The sequence below is a fragment of the Aquarana catesbeiana genome, linkage group LG10, assembly GCF_042186555.1.
Source record: "Aquarana catesbeiana isolate 2022-GZ linkage group LG10, ASM4218655v1, whole genome shotgun sequence".
In the NCBI taxonomy this organism is placed as follows: domain Eukaryota; kingdom Metazoa; phylum Chordata; class Amphibia; order Anura; family Ranidae; genus Aquarana; species Aquarana catesbeiana.
The window spans coordinates 60,367,710-60,384,490 of record NC_133333.1 but is presented as its reverse complement, the minus strand read 5'-3'; the positions used below and the strand labels follow the sequence as shown (position 1 = coordinate 60,384,490).

Below are 16,781 nucleotides of genomic sequence, written 5' to 3'. Positions count from 1 at the left end.
AGGTACGCCATTCACGACTTTGAGTGGTTATACCAGAATGATGCCTGCAGATTTAGGTATCATCTTGGTATCATTCTTTTCAGCCAGCGGTCGGCTTTCATGTAAAAGCAATCCTAGCGGCTAATTAGCCTCTAGACTGCTTTTACAAGCCGTGGGAGGGAATGCCCCCCCCCCCCCACCGTCTTCCGTGTTTTTCTCTGGCTCTCCTGTCTCAACAGGGAACCTGAGAATGCAGCCGGTGATTCAGCCAGCTGACCATAGAGCTGATCAGAGACCAGAGTGGCTCCAAACATCTCTATGGCCTAAGAAACCGGAAGCTACGAGCATTTTATGACTTAGATTTCGCCGGATGTAAATAGCGCCATTGGGAAATTGGGGAAGCATTTTATCACACCGATCTTGGTGTGGTCAGATGCTTTGAGGGCAGAGGTCTAATAGACCCCAATTTTTTCAAAAAAGAGTACCTGTCACTACCTATTGCTATCATAGGGGATATTTACATTCCCCGAGATAACAATAAAAATGATTAAAAAAAAAAAAATATGAAAGGAACAGTTTAAAAATAAGATAAAAAAAGCAGAAAAATAATAAAGAAAAAAAAAAAAAAAAAAAGCACCCCTGTCGCCCCCTGCTCTCGCGCTAAGGCGAACGCAATCGGCGGTCTGTCGTCAAACGTAAACAGCAATTGCACCATGCATGTGAGGTATCACCGCGAAGGTCAGATCGAGGGCAGTAATTTTTGCAGTAGACCTCCTCTGTAGATCTAAAGTGGTAACCTGTAAAGGCTTTTAAAGGCTTTTAAAAATGTATTTATTTTGTTGCCACTGCACGTTTGTGCGCAATTTTAAAGCATGTCATGTTTGGTATCCATGTACTCGGCCTAAGATCATCTTTTTTATTTCATCAAACATTTGGGCAATATAGTGTGTTTTAGTGCATTAAAATTTAAAAAAGTGTGTTTTTTCCCCAAAAAATGCGTTTGAAAAATCGCTGCGCAAATACTGTGTGAAAAAAAAAAATGAAACACCCACCATTTTAATCTGTAGGGCATTTGCTTTAAAAAAATATATAATGTTTGGGGGTTCAAAGTAATTTTTTTGCAAAAAAAAAATAACTTTTTCATGTAAACAATAAGTGTCAGAAAGGGCTTTGTCTTCAAGTGGTTAGAAGAGTGGGTGATGTGTGACATAAGCTTCTAAATGTTGTGCATAAAATGCCAGGACAGTTCAAAACCCCCCCAAATGACCCCATTTTGGAAAGTAGACACCCCAAGCTATTTGCTGAGAGGCATGTCGAGTCCATGGAATATTTTATATTGCGACACAAGTTGCGGGAAAGAGACACATTTTTTTTTTTTGCACAAAGTTGTCACTAAATGATATATTGCTCAAACATGCCATGGGAATATGTGAAATTACACCCCAAAATACATTCTGCTGCTTCTCCTGAGTACGGGGATACCACATGTGTGAGACTTTTTGGGAGCCTAGCCACGTACGGGACCCCGAAAACCAAGCACCGCCTTCAGGCTTTCTAAGGGCGTGAATTTACAGTTTCGGAGGCCATGGAAAGCCCAGGTGGCACAAACCCCCCCCCAAATGACCCCATTTTGGAAAGTAGACACCCCAAGCTATTTGCTGAGAGGTATAGTGAGTATTTTGCAAACCTCACTTTTTGTCACAAAGTTTTGAAAATTGAAAAAAGAAAAAAAAAAATGTTTTTTCTTGTCTTTCTTCATTTTCAAAAACAAATGAGAGCTGCAAAATACTCACCATGCCTCTCAGCAAATAGCTTGGGGTGTCTACTTTCCAAAATGGGGTCATTTGGGGGGGTTTTGTGCCACCTGGGCATTCCATGGCCTCCGAAACTGTGATAGGCAGTGAAGAGTGAAATCAAAAATTTTCACCCTTAGAAATCCTGAAGGCGGTGATTGGATTTTGGGGCCCCGTACGCGGCTAGGCTCCCAAAAAGTCCCACAGATGTGGTATCCCCATACTCAGGAGAAGCAGCTAAATGTATTTTGGGGTGCAATTCCACATATGCCCATGGCCTGTGTGAGCAATATATCATTTACTGACAACTTTATGCAAAAAAAAAAAAAAAATTAGCAATTAGCAGTTAAAGCGACGCAGTGCCAAACTGGAAAAAGACCTCTGGTCCTTAGGCAGCATAATGGTCCGGGGCTCAAGTGGTTAAAGTGGAGTTCCAGTCCCCCAATTCGATTTTTTTTTAAAACTCCTCTCTAACTTGATCCACTCTATATGCAAACTTTATTTATTATGTTATTCATGGAGTCCTTTTTATTTATGTTTGAATTTTATGAAATATGGAAAAGTGCATATTATCCATCAAGTCCAACCCATGTGTGTGATTATATGTCAGTATTACATTGTATATCCCTGTATGTTGCGGTCATTCAGGTACTTATCTAATAGTTTCTTGAAACTATTGATGCTCCCCGCTGAGACCACCACCTGTGGAAGGGAATTCCACATCCTTGCCGCTCTTACAGTAAAGAACCCTCTACGTAGTTTAAGGTTAAACCTCTTTTCTTCTAATTGTAATGAGTGGCCACGAGTCTTGTTAAACTCCCTTCTGCGAAAAAGTTTTATCCCTATTGTGAGGTCACCAGTATGGTATTTGTATATTGAAATCATATCCCCTCTCAAGCGTCTCTTCTCCAGAGAGAATAAGTTTAGTGCTCGCAACTTTTCCTCGTAACTAAGATCCTCCAGACCCTTTATTAGCTTTGTTGCCCTTGAGTTTTTCCTGTTTTGGATGGAGATTATGACCCATTGAAAGATAGGTTGTTCGAGATCAGTGAGCAGATCCACCCATCTTTGCAGAGAAGCTGGCAAGTTTGACAACATAAATCAAAGTGGAGCAGAGACTGAAACTAGTTGGAGCCCCTAAATACCACTCCTGGATTCTCAACACTAGCGTCTGAAATGTCTTGGGATAAAGGTTTCGCTAACAGAAGCTTTTGCCTTTGTCTGGGGCAAAAGGGTACACCTTTCCAAGTGACTTCCTAATATAAGTATAAAAGAATTGTTGGACTGCCTTTTCTAGCTTGTGCCCACACTTGTTGTCTCAGCAGCAACAGCTACCATGGGAGAGCCCTGACTGAATACGGCGCTTTCCAATTGTGGGCAAAACCCAATTGTCTCTAATTATACTCTTCCATTTGACAATCTGTTCTGATATAGGTCACTGACAAAACTGACTCACTCAGTGTCACTTATACAAATACTGTTACACTGCTTCTGTCACATGCCACCTACTCCCCCCTCCTTTAGTTTGGGAAGGTTTTATACTTTTTTCATAAGTAAGGGTGTGATGGCAAGGGGTTTAAAACTTTTGTTTTTTTTACAGGTTTAGAAAAAGCCATACTTATTAAAACTGTATAGCTAAAGGGTACCTTTTTTTTAAACACAATCAAGTACCAAATCATGAATGTACAATAGTGAACAAAGTTTCTGCAGTCTGGGGAAGGTAATCTGTAGCACAGTGTGCACAGTGCAGCAGCTTTTGGCACATAGCGGTGCCAGTATGATGGCAGCCAGTGCAAAAGTGAGTATGTACATTGAAAGTTGGTAGAAAAGTGCTTAGTTACAATGGAAGTTAATGGAGAATTGTGTTGAAAAACAGTGGTGGTCAGAGGAGAAGGGTGGTGATGCAGTGGAGAGATGCATATGTACAGTGGTGGTCTGTAGAAAAGTGTGGGGAGGCGGGACTGAAGCTTTTTTTAAGTTATTATTATTATTATTATTATTAATAAAATGTTTAAAAAAAATTATCAATAACATATACAAAACAAACAGGAGACATTTTAACCTACCACAATGTTTAGCAAAAGGAGTTCTTGAGTAGAAGCTTAAAGCCTTTCCTTCATAGTGAATGGGCCGTACTCCTGGCAGCTTCTGAACCTGCACAGATAAGATTTAAATTATGAAATACACATAGAATAAAACAAAAATAACGCAAAACAATGGTAAAACCAAGAACCAAGGCAACTTTCAAAATAGCTTACCATCTTAAACATTCAGGATGTAACAAACACGAGGATCCTGTCTGGCGGGCTATATTAAGTGAACTATTTCCCAATCAAGTTCCTCTATCTAAAGATGTACCAAAAGGCTTCAATGTTCTGTGTGCAAATAGTTTAAGAAAAAAAAAACGTCCAGGATAGTGCAAATAGTAGTCTCAAATAAAAAGAAGAGAACACTAGTTTTCTTCTCTGCAAACAGGCCTTGAGAATGTAAGTCAGACTGTAAGGCTTTATGTACACGGGACGTTTTTACAACTTCCACTGAACGATTTAACGGGACAGATAATAACCCATGTTTAAAACGTCCGTTTTGCCACCTTTTACATGCTGTGTTTAGCCATGTTTGCGTTTGAATAAAAAAAAAATTTTTTTTTTTCTTCAAATTGGCCAAAAAATGAAAAACGCCTGTAAACGAAATGTAGCTAAACGTGAGTTACCGCGTTTGGCGTCTGAAACTTCGGCCTCTGAACTCATTTTTTTGCCTTCAAAGAAAAGCCTATAAACGCAATTGCCTAAAAACTACATAAAACGAACCTGTGTACACGTACACATAAGATAACATTGGATGAGTTCAGGGGCAGTTGAAAAAAGCATCCAACTGCCTCTGAACGTCCGTTTACCAGCAGCAGTGTACATGTGGCCTAACCGCCTTGGCTGAAGAAATTCCAAAACTTTGCAAATATTCTCAATGAAAGCGGAGTTTCGCAAAAAAAAAAAAAATTTAGATGTCAGCAGCTGCAAATACTGCAGCTGCTGACTTTTAAAATAAGGACACTTACCTGTCCCTGGGTCCAGCGATGTCGGCACCCGAGACCAAACCGTCCCTCGGTCCTCGGGTGCTGCCGCCGCCATTCTCACTGAGGGAATCAGGAAGTGAAGCGTTGCGGCGTCACTGCCCGGTTCCCTACTGCGCATGCGCGAGTCGCGCTGCGCGTCTATACTGGTCCCCGTTGTGTTGTGGGAACTGTGTATTTCCCACAACACAACGGGGGTGGGCGGGGAGTCTGCGGCTAGCTACACCCGGAAGTGGGTGCAGATACCTGTATTATACAGGTATCTGCACCCCCCTCCCCCCTGAAAGGTGCCAATTGTGACACCGGAGGGGGGGAGGAATCCGATGAGCGGAAGTTCCACTTTAGGGTGGAACTCCGCTTTAAAGAGGAGCTGCACCTTAAAAAAAATTATTAAAAGCCAGCAGCTAGAAATACTGCAGCTGCTGACTTTTAATAAATGGACACTTACCTGTCCCAGGGTCCAGCGATGTCGGCAGCCGAAGCCGATCAATCGCTCGGCTCTCGGCTGCCCCCGCCGCCATCCTCGTTCAGGGAATCGGGAAGTGAAGCGCTGCGGCTTCACTGCCCGGTTCCCTACTGCGCACCTCTGCATTGGACCCCGTTGTGTGCTGGGAACTCTGCGTTTCCCGGAACACAAGGGGGGGGGTCATCTGCGGATATTCTGCGGCTGTCTAAGCCCAGAAGTGGCTGCAGATACCTGTATAATACAGGTATCTGCATCCCCCTCCCCCCTAAAAGGTGCCAATTGTGGCACCGGAGGGGGTGAGGAATCCGATGAGCGGAAGTTCCACTTTAGGGTGGAACTCCGCTTTAAAGAGGAGCTGCACCTTAAAAAAAATTATTAAAAGCCAGCAGCTACTTTAAGCCAAAACATGTTGTTTTTAGCTTTGAATACAATAAGGAAGGGTTAGAACCCCGTTTTACTGCTGTGTCGTAGTGACAGAAAGGATTGGGAATTCAGAAATATTTGAGGTGTTACAAGAGCAGGAAGTGTGAGAATTTGTTTAATGAAGACACCTGTGCTAGTGCCAACAGTCTAAGGGGGATATCTCAATGCTTTACATAGGCATTGGTTAAATAAAAGAAAAAAATGGGCATATAGGTAGCCAAAGGTTGGACTTTAGAGGCACAACGGACAGTAATGAGTATAAAAGGATAGAATTTTATTTATAATAATACGTGATACAAAAAAAAAAAAAAAAAAAAAACACGATCAAGAATTAAAAGCATATAGTGCACACAATAGATAGCAAAGATGAACATGTATAGTATACGTGGTAGTGAGCCCCTGTGTGTCAAAGCGTTTCGCTTTCTAGCTTCATCAAGACACTCAGGGGTTGTAGAAAGAAAAACAGGTCTCACTATCTTCAACGGAAGTCCACAAAGGCTAATCTCACTTCTTAGGCCTCAAGTATCACCATATACAGTAGAGGTCGACCGATATACCGGCATCGGCCGACTGTGCTGATAAAAAAGGCCGATTATAGCTTCAGCGCAAGTAATGAAATATGAGTGGTGTATCCGCGCAACGGAACAGAAAATTAAAAAAGTGGAGAAAATGGAAAAAAAATTGGAAAAAAATGGAAACAATGGAAGAAATCGCATAAAGGACTGCTGCCTCCACAGATGTGATTTCCACCTAGGTGGAAAAAACAGAAGGTAAGTGAAGGGTTAGTGTGTGGGTGTGGCGCTGTCCTAATTTATAGAAATACTTGGTAAATTGTGTGTAGCCAAATCCCATATGTAAAGTCGCATAAACCAAAATTGCAAATAAAAAATTCAACGAAAATAAAACCAAACATAAAACAACAAAGTGACCCCCTTTGGAGTGTGTAGGTGTCACGTTGTCCTAGTTTAAAAATACTTTGTAAATCGTGTGTAGCCAAATCCCACATGTAAAATCGCATGTAAATTATAAACAAAATATAAACAAAATCGCATATAGCAAATTTAATGGCTAGGTTGGCCCCCTTTGAATTGGGGAAGGGGGAAGGGGAACAGGGGATGAAATAAAAAAATGACTTTAGCCAAAGCTATTCCATCCGCATAAAAACCCCATATAGTGATTGACAAACATAACATTGCTGAATAATTACATAGGTTAAATCGTGACTAGTGCTCAGTGCAATTTAAGTGAAAAACTTGACATCTTTGTAAAACAAGGCAGGTATTTGTATTAATCTTGGTGACCAGGTGCTCGTGTCTTGTGATCATGCGGACACTCACCAGCTTCTTTAACCCCTGCGGGGGTAATGCGCAGTCAGTGTATGCCACTGTGCGGCAATCCACAGGCTGTTTCTGGGTCACGGTGACGTTTTAGGCATAAGAGAAGAAAGAGGAGATTCCATAGCGTAAAACCATAAAACACTCTTTATTGAACGCAGATGACAGAATGGTACTCACATTTAAGCAGTTTATAATAGGCAACCAAATGTCATCAAGACAGGAGAGCATCAGATTTAAGTTGGTGATCCTCTGGGAGATAATGCAAAAGCGTCAGAATAGGCCACGCCCTACGCGTTTCGTCATAGGGACGTCATCCTTTTATACACATTAATGTCCGTTGTGCCTCTAAAGTCCGACCTTTGGCTATCTATATGCCCATTTTTTTTTCTTTTGTTTAACCAATTTCCCATACGGATGTGGCCATAGGAGTGTTTCATTTATATTTTGCATAGGCATTCTCTTACATGTTGCTTTACGTCTGGTGCAGGTAGTAAAAGCAAATCTCCCTGGCAGGACTCTATCCAAAATAAAAAAAAAAGTTTTGGCATTGCATGCACTTTAATTTTGAGAAAAAAGTCTCTCACCGATTCTTAGCCATTCTTGTGTAATTTTGGCTTTGTGTTTGGTAGCTGAGATCATAGTGAAGAGCCTTTGACACAGCATCATTGGTGCCAAGCCCTTGATCACTGTCAGTTATAAAACAGTGATCAGCTTACAAAGTACCATTTACTAAAGAGTGTTTCCACTTTTAATAGTAATAGGAAGCTACTTCACTTAGTGAATTACACCAAGCAAGAGGAATTACCTGTGGCAGTTCCTATGGCCGGTTTTAAAAAAGGAAAAGTGCTTTAAATGCTGCTTTGACGCAATGATAAAAAAAAGGAGAACAAAAGAAGCATGAGTCAAAGAAGGTGGGTGCACAAGGGAGTTCTACTAGATTTTATTTTGGGTTTTGTATATATCGATTAACAGAAATATATTCCTAATTGTTTAAGTGAAAACAGATTTCTGCAAAGATGTTTAAATTAAAGGGTTTTTAAACCCTTGTGTTTTTTCACCTTAATGCATTCTATGCATTAAGGTGAAAAAACTTTTTTTTACTGACCAGCCCCCCAGTTTTACTCACCTGAGCCCGTTTGTTCCCTCGGCGGAGACACGCTCTACCGCTCTGCCTGGGGTTCTCAGCTCTTGATTAGACTGATAGCAGCGCAGCCATTGGCTCCCACTGCTGTCAATCAAATCCAATGACGCGGGCGCCGGGGGGCGGGGCCGACTCCAGCATTCTGTGTCTATGGACACAAATGTTGGACTCGGGAGCGTGCCCGCAAGGTAACCCCCAGGGAGAGCGCTTCTCCTAGGGGGTTTACCGATGCAAGGAGGACCCGCAAGCACTGTTGGGGGACCCCAGAAGACGATGATCCGGGCCACACTGTGCAAAATGAACTGCACAGTGGAGGTATGATTTTTTTTTTTTTAAATAACAAACATAACAAGGGTTTACAACCCCTTTAATTACAGTGAAAAAAAAATAAATAAAAACACAAAATAAATTGGTACATAATTATACACTTACTTCAAACTAGTATTTAGTAGGCAGTCAGTGATAGACAGTGGTCAGCTGACAAATGAGCATTTAAGGCAGATTTTTTACTTTCCCTTAAGAGGAACTTCACCCGGGTCTGGGAAAACTAAAAGTCATCAGCTAAAAGTACTGTAGCTGTTGACTTTTAAAAAACACATGCTTACCAGCCCATGGAGATCAACAGTGTCTTCCTAATACCCAAAGTCCTCTCGGCTTTTTCTTCTCCCGTGCTACTATCTTGCATTTGGGAGCAGGCTTTCAACCAGGAATCAGGAAGTGACAGCTGGCTCCCAAATCAAAGATGACTGCTGTAGCGCCACTGCCCATGCATGGGCCTGCCAGCTTGGATTTGGGACCTGGCTGAGTGCCAGAGTGTGACGGTTTGCAAAAATGGCTGCTGAAGCATCACTACGCATGTGAGGGCCAGCAGACTACAGGGTGAGTGTCCTGAGGCCTCTTGGGATGTATGAAATCCCAGAAGCCTGCAGGTGGGGTGGGAAGGCCAAGAGTACATCATCCTCATCTAGGCAAAGGAAAAATACCTGCAAAAATGTAACGCGGAGGGTGGAGGATTAGAATAATGCCAAGAATTATATTTGAGTGAGGGTCTGCTTTTAAGAGAAGAGAAAAGACATTGTACACTTTCTTTGCCCTGTTACCCTGGCCTAAAACCTTTCACCCTCCACCAATGCATACTTACCGAGATCCAATGGCAGCGGCAGCCTCCGGTGTTTTTTGACATCCAATGCTACAAGTTAATCTCTCTCTTGCTTTAAAAGGGCGCTTTTATACTTTATAAAAAGCGACTTCACTTTATTTACAATGGATATAGGCTCCTTCTCACTCCAACGGCAAGACACCCTTGAGCTTGTCTTCTATCTGTGCACTCCGTGCAGCCTCTCCAACACTCTCGGGTCACCATTTTATTAGTTTTACCCTCTCCGGGTCTTCCATCTCCAATTCCTCCTAACAGTTACCCGTAGAAACCTTTGCCACCTCAATCCTCTTCTCAACTCCTGACCACCTTTATGACAAAATCTCACCCCTATCCTGCCCCAACCTAGCCACTTTCTTCTACAACTGCTCACAGTCATCCTCCCTAGACAAGCCTAACTACATGCAGAATCAGACCCCAACCGCTACAACCCTGGCAAACACACAACACCAGAAGTCTCAGAAAACATAGCCGCACTCTTGAGCAACTGTGGCGTAAGATTAAGTCCCAGGAAGACTTCAACCAATATAAATCTGCCCTCCTAAAATACTATTCCTGCCTCCACACTGCCAAACAAACCTATTTTATCACGCTCATTAACACATTATCATCCAGTCCCTATCAACTCTTCTTTACCTTTAACGCTTTACTCTGTCCTCCACTGTCTCCACTCCATAACTCACTGCCCAGGAGATCGCCAATCACTTCAAAAATAAGACTGAAACAATTCATAAGAAGAACTTCAATGTGCAGAAACCTCCCCCATTCAACACCCCATGTCCACAGGTACAATCATTACTTCCTTCATTCAACCCTGCTAGTATTAATGAGATTGCTAAACTTTTTCTAAACACCCATCTAACCCTGCCCCCTGGATTCTGCTCCCTTGCAAATGCAACGCTCACCCTCTGACTCTATTCTACACACTCTAACTCACATTTTCAACCTCTCCCTCTCTTCTGGCATCTCCCCAAACTCGCTAAAACATGCTCTAGACCTCACTGGAACCCACCAATCTTACCAACCCATCTCTTTACTCCCCTTCTCCTCCAAACTCCTTGAAATACTGGTCTACAATTGACTGAGCGACCATCTGACTATGAACAAACTTCTCGTTCCCCTTCAGTCCAGATTTCACCCTCAACACTCCACGGAAACTGCTCTTCTTAAATTCACAAACGACCTACTTGGCTAAGACCAACTGACACTATTCGGTACTACTTCTCCTGGACTTCTCTGCTGCCTTTTGACACAGTGGACCACCCCCTTCTACTCAAAAAACTCCACTCCTCTGGTCTCCGTGACTGTACTCTTTGCTGGTCACTCATCCTACCTATCCCACCGCACCTTCAGTGTCACTTGCAACGCTACTTCCTCCTCTTCTCTTCCTTTCTCCATCGTCTCCATCGTCCATTCTCCATCCTCTTCTCAATCTACACCTCCTCCCTGGGTCAGTTGATTGCCTCCCATGGCTTTCAATATCATCTCTACTCTGACTACACCAAAATCCATCTCTCCACTCCCCAGCTCACTCCATCTGTCTCCTCACGCATCACCAACTTACTAACAGACATATCAGCCTGGATGTCACATCACTTCCTCAAACTCAACTTATCCAAAACCGAGCTCATTATATTTAATCCCCCACATGCCTCTTCCCTAGATTTCTCTGTCAAAATCAACCTGTTCCCCCACGCCAAGTTCCTAGGTGTAATCCTGGAATCTGAACTATGCTTTCGGACCCACGTCGAATTGTTGGATTATCCCGATACTAGTATCGGTTCTAATACCGAGCATTTGCCCAAGTACTTGTACTCGGGCAAATGCTCCCGATGCTTCACCCGATACCTGGATAGTCAGCAGTGATCGGCGCGTGGGGGAGTTACAAGCTTCTCCCCCGTGGCTTTCAGCTGCTTTAGTGAAATCTATACATCGGTGATCGGTGCTTGTAACTCCCCCACACGCGATCACCGCTGACTGTCACCGCATCCTCCATGCCCCCTCCGTTCTGCTGTCCCCCTCCGTTCCGCTGTCCCCCTCTGTGTCCTCCTCCTTCCATTTCTGTATGGACAGTCAGCTCACTCTGTCCATTCACATAACTGAAACATTGTAACCTCCTGTGATTACGATGTCTCAGTTTATGAATGGAGAGGAGCCACTGTCTTCTCTCCATTCATTTTCAGTGCAGCTGAGGCTGCAGAGAAAGGGACTGGGGAATCTCTATCCTCGGTCTCTTTCTCTGTCTCAAGGTGGAGATATCAGGGGTCTATTAAGACCCCTGATATCTCACCAAAGCCCCCCAACAGGGCTGATTAAAAAAAAAAAAAAAAAACACAAAGTATTGCAATAAATAAATAATTTTAAAAAAATTGTAAAAAAATAAAAATTTAAATAAAAAAAACAAAAAAAAACAAAACAAAAAAAAAAACAAACACTCTCACGTGACATTAAAAATAAAAGTATCAGTATTCAGTATCGGTGAGTACTTAAAAAAAAAGTATCGGTACTTGTACTCAGTCTTAAAAAAGTGGTATCGGGACAACCCTATCAAATTGGTGTCCAAAGCTTGCCCAACCTCCGCAACATCTCCAAGATACACCCCTTCCCAACACAAAGCTTCCAAGCCACTCCCTGGTCATCTCTTGCCTTGACTACTGCAACTCCTCCTCACCTCCTCACTTACCTTTAAATAGCCCCCCCCCCCCCCTCAGTCCATCATAAACACCGTTGCCAGGCTTATCCACCTTACAAAAGCCATCCACAACCTGGCCCCCAGCTACATCACTAACCTAGTCTCAAAACATCAACCAAATCATTCTCTTCACTCCTCCCAGGACTACCTGCTCTCCACTTCTCTTGCCACCTCATCCCACTCTTGCCTCCATGACTTCTCCTGAGCCTCTCCCATGCTCTGGAATGCTCTACCCCAATCTGTCCAACTATCTCCTATTTTGTCCACTTTCAGAATATCCCTGAAAACTCGTCTCTTCAGAGAAGATAATTTGGCCCCCACCTAACAACTGTAAATTTATTTTCTCCATCAGCACACCCCCCACAGTTATTACCTCTTGCATGTCTTGACCTTCCCTCTTAGATTGTAAGCTCTAACGAGCAGGGCCCTTTGATTCCTACTGTGTTAAAGTGTATTGTATTTGTACTGTCTACGCTCAAGTTGGAAAGCGCTGTGTAAAACTGTTGGTGCTATATAAATCTTGTATACTAAAAATACATTTACACCAAGCAAGAGGAACAGCACTCTTTAGATCTCCACTACCCAGCAGATTTAGGGACAAGTTATGACAACGGAAAACTGCCAATACACAATTGCATGACTTCTGTACTCAAATATGTTCAAAAAGATCAGAAACTACTTGTACCAAAGAAATAACTAGTACTGTTATCTAGAGCAATGGGCTTCAAACTGCAGACCAGGGGCCAGATTCGGCCCATTGCATGCCTTTATCTGGCCCTTGGGGCACTTTTTCTCCCACTGATGCTAGACAATATTCCTGCCACTGACACCAACAATGGGTCATATTTCCTGTTACTGATACCAATGATGGGGCACCATTTCTCCCCCTATTGCCAAAGATGCATGGTTTACTCCAACTGATGGCCACAGTCCAGCCCCTGAAGGACAGTAACCTGGCACTTTGATTGGAAAGTTTGGAGACCCCTGATGTAGCGCCATCAATATGTCAAAACTATTTTTGATTTGCATTATATACAGTATCTCACAAAAGTGAGTACACCCCTCACATTTTTGTAAATATTTTATTATATCTTTTCATGTGACAACACTGAAGAAATTACACTTTGCTACAATGTAAAGTAGTGAGTGTAAAGCTTGTTTTACAGTGTAAATTAGCTGTCCCCTCAAAATAACTCACACAGCCATTAATGTCTAAACCACTGGCAACAAAAGTGAGTACACCCCCTAAGTGAAAATGTCCAAATTGCTCCCAATTAGCCATTTTGCCTCCCCGATGTCATGTGACTCGTTAGTATTACAAGGTCTCAGGTGTAAATGGGGAGCAGGTGTGGTAAATTTGGTGTTATCGCTCTCACTCTCTCATACTGGTCACTGGAATTTCAACATGGCACCTCTCTGAGGACCTGAAAAAAAGAATTGTTGCTCCAAATAAAGATGGCCTAGGCTATAAGAAGATTGCCAAGACCTTCAAACTGAGCTGCAGCACAATGGCCAAGACCATACAGCGGTTTAGCAGGACAAGTTCCACTCAGAACAGGCTTCGCCATGGTCGACCAAAGAAGTTGAGTGCACATGCTCAGCGTCATATCCAGAGGTTGTCTGGCAAATAGACATATGAGTGCTGCCAGCATTGCTGCAGAGGTTGAAGGGGTGGGAGGTCAGCCTGTCAGTGCTCAGGCCATACGCCACACACTGCATCAAATTGGTCTGCATGGCTGTCGTCCCAGAAGGAAGCCTCTTCTAAAGATGATGCACAAGAAAGCCCGCAAACAGTTTGCTGAAGACAAGCAGACTAAGGACATGGATTACTAGAACCATGTCCTGTGGTTTGATCAAGATAATCTTATTTGGTTCTGATTGTGTCAAGCGTGTGTGGCGTCAACCAGGTGAGGAGTAAAAAGACAAGTGTGTCTTACCTAAAGTCAAGCATGGTGGTGGGAGTTGTCCTGGTCTGGGGCTGCATGAGTGCTGCCGGTGTTCTGCCGAGAAAGTTCCCCTCGGCGGATAAGGACCCCCCTCTACTGCGCAGGCGCAGCGCTTGCTCAGTAGGAACAAGGGAGCCACCGAAGCTGAACAACTGAGTCTGCTGTACACGGGCGCCTGCGTGCCAAGACTATTTTAATTAAAAAAAGAGTTTGTAACAGGCCCCTCAAGGGCTCGCTATGCTTGTCACGCTTTGGGCACTGCCTTGCTGCACTCGGCATATTATTATTCTACCTCTATGTCCACTTGGATGGTGGGGCTTTAACGTGGACATAGGGGTAGAATGTAGTGCGCAGGCGCCGTGTAGAGCGGATGATCAGCTGTTCATCTTCGTCTAATTTCGGCGGCTCCGTAGTCGTTCGTACGACGCAAGCTCAGCGCATGCACAGTACAGTGGGGGTCCTTAGCCGCCGGGGGAACTTTCTCGACAAGACTCCGGCACTGGGGAGCTACAGTTCCATGAGGGAACCATGAATGCCAACATGTACTATAACATACTGAAGCAGAGCATGATCCCCTTCCTTCGGAGACTGGGCTGCAGGGCAGTATTTCAACATGATACCGATCCCAAACACACCTCCAAGACAACCACTGCCTTGCTAAAGAAGCTGAGGGTAAAGGCGATGGACTGGCCAAGCATGTCTCCAGACCTAAACCCTATTGAGCATCCTCAAATGGAAAGTGGAGAAGCGCAAGGTCTCTAACATCCACCAGCTGTGTGATGTCGTCATGGAGGAGTGGAAGAGGACTCCAGTGGCAACCTGTGAAGCTCTGGTGAAACTCCATGCCCAAGAGGGCTAATGCAGTACTGGAAAAGAACGGTGGCCACACAAAATATTGACACTTTGGGCCCCAATTTGGACAGTTTCACTTAGGGGTGTACTCACTTTTGTTGCCAGCGGCTTAAATATTAATGGCTGTGTGTTGAGTTATTTTGAGGGGGACAGCAAATTTACACTGTTATGCAAGCTGTACACTCACTACTTTACATTGTAGCAAAGTGTCATATCTTCAGTGTTGTCACATGAAAAGATATATAAAAAAATATTTACAAAAACGTCAGGGGTATACTCACTTTTGTGAGATACTGTAACATAACCCGACAAATCCAGGGTGGCACCAATATATTGCTATGCTTGATCTACATAACTATGAACATTATAGCAAATGAATTATCAGATTTCTAAGATACGCTGCTATAAACAAATACTAGCAAGCTGAACTCCAGGCAGATATAAAAGGCACTAATTAATGTAGCTCTGTATTCACTGAGGATTCTTTCACACCTGTGTAGGCACAAAGAAGCATGTGCATGGCTTTGTGCATTTCTGCACGTTGCATTTATTTCAGACCATTTATTTCAATAGCTTGCCCTACACATGAAGAACACACTAAAGAATAGCATAAATGCATGTTAGCTAGTGTGCCATTAATAATTAATGGCACCGCTTGGATACAATGTGTGCATAAGCTGAACTGTAGCTATTATGTTGATTTTTGTACATTGCAATGCACAAGATGTGTCTATCTTCTGCTTTATAAAATGAACAAAATAAAAATGTTAATTGAAAAAAAAAAAAAAAAATTAATGGCACCACCACTCATTTGCAAAAGAGCTATGCATTTGTGTGTTGCAGGAAAGTGCACCCTGTGGACTATTTCCCCTTGTGGTTTACATTGTCACAACTGCCACCTGTGTGGTCCTGAAACTGCAGTCAGGACACACAGCCCTCTGAGGACCCACAACCAGCTTGTGAAGGACCTCTGCCTCTTGGACCTTCTCTCCCTGCCACCCCTTGGCTGAGTTTGCTGTCGGCTGTTGAGTCATCTGACCCTTACTGTGGCCATATTGCTGCCTACCTTGCTGTGCCCAGAGAACTGCCTTGTGTGCTGGACTAAACCCTTTGTGTGCCACATTGCTTGCTACCCTACCGTGCCCACATTACTTGCCCTGTGTGCTGGACTCAACCCTTGCTGTGCCAGATTTCCCCGATTTCCTATCTGTGCCCAAACAGCCCTTGTGAACCTATCCTTGCCCAACTCTCTGTTGGCCCAATTTCTCAATAAAGAACCTTGTGATCACTCCTGCTCTTTGCATGTGTTCTGTCCTGCCCATACCTTAATCACATATGGCAAATACGTTTTCTATAATAAACCTTCCAACAAACCATCTGCACAATAACTGCATCAGTTTGGTCCCTACAACCTGCCACCATCCGTTAAATGGTCCAAACAATTCTACTATGAAAAACAGAGATAATTAACAGATGTGACATCAAAAGACTGCTGAAAATGTTCTAAAAAAACAAAATAAAAAAAACCCAATTGAATAAACCCTCAGGGTGAGAACCATACAGCAATTCTCAACAAAAATATTGCACACCAAAAACTTAGGACACAGAGAAGCAGAAAGATAGAGGGAAAGAGAGAAGCTATCAGGAGAAGAGTGAGAAGAAGTGAAAGAAAAAGTAAGAAAGAGTGAGGAAAGACTGAGGGGATAACGGGTGGGTGAGAGAGGAGTGAGCTAGTGCAAGAGAGAAGAAAAAGGAGAGGGGGAGCACAAGAAGTGAGGGAGGGAAACAGAGTAGAACGAGAGGAGCAGGAAAGAGAGCGTGCACAAGAGAAGAGAGGGGGAAAGAGAAGGGACAGAGAGAGAGGAACAACAGAGAGAAGGACAGAGAGAGAGGGACAGAGAGAGAGGAACAAGAAAGAGAATAGTG

The 16,781-nt window shown here is 43.3% G+C and overlaps 1 protein-coding gene across 4 annotated transcripts in view; it reads right to left on the bottom strand.

Moving 5' to 3' along the window:
- Positions 1 to 16,781, bottom strand: part of LOC141110718 (oxysterols receptor LXR-beta-like) — a 172,125-nt gene that overhangs the window by 101,975 nt on the left and 53,369 nt on the right. For all 4 annotated transcript variants that reach the window (XM_073602252.1, XM_073602255.1, XM_073602254.1 and 1 more), the window contains one exon: positions 3,839 to 3,926. The gene's annotated coding sequence lies outside the window, so the exon portion shown is untranslated. The remainder of the gene's footprint in view (positions 1 to 3,838; positions 3,927 to 16,781) is intronic.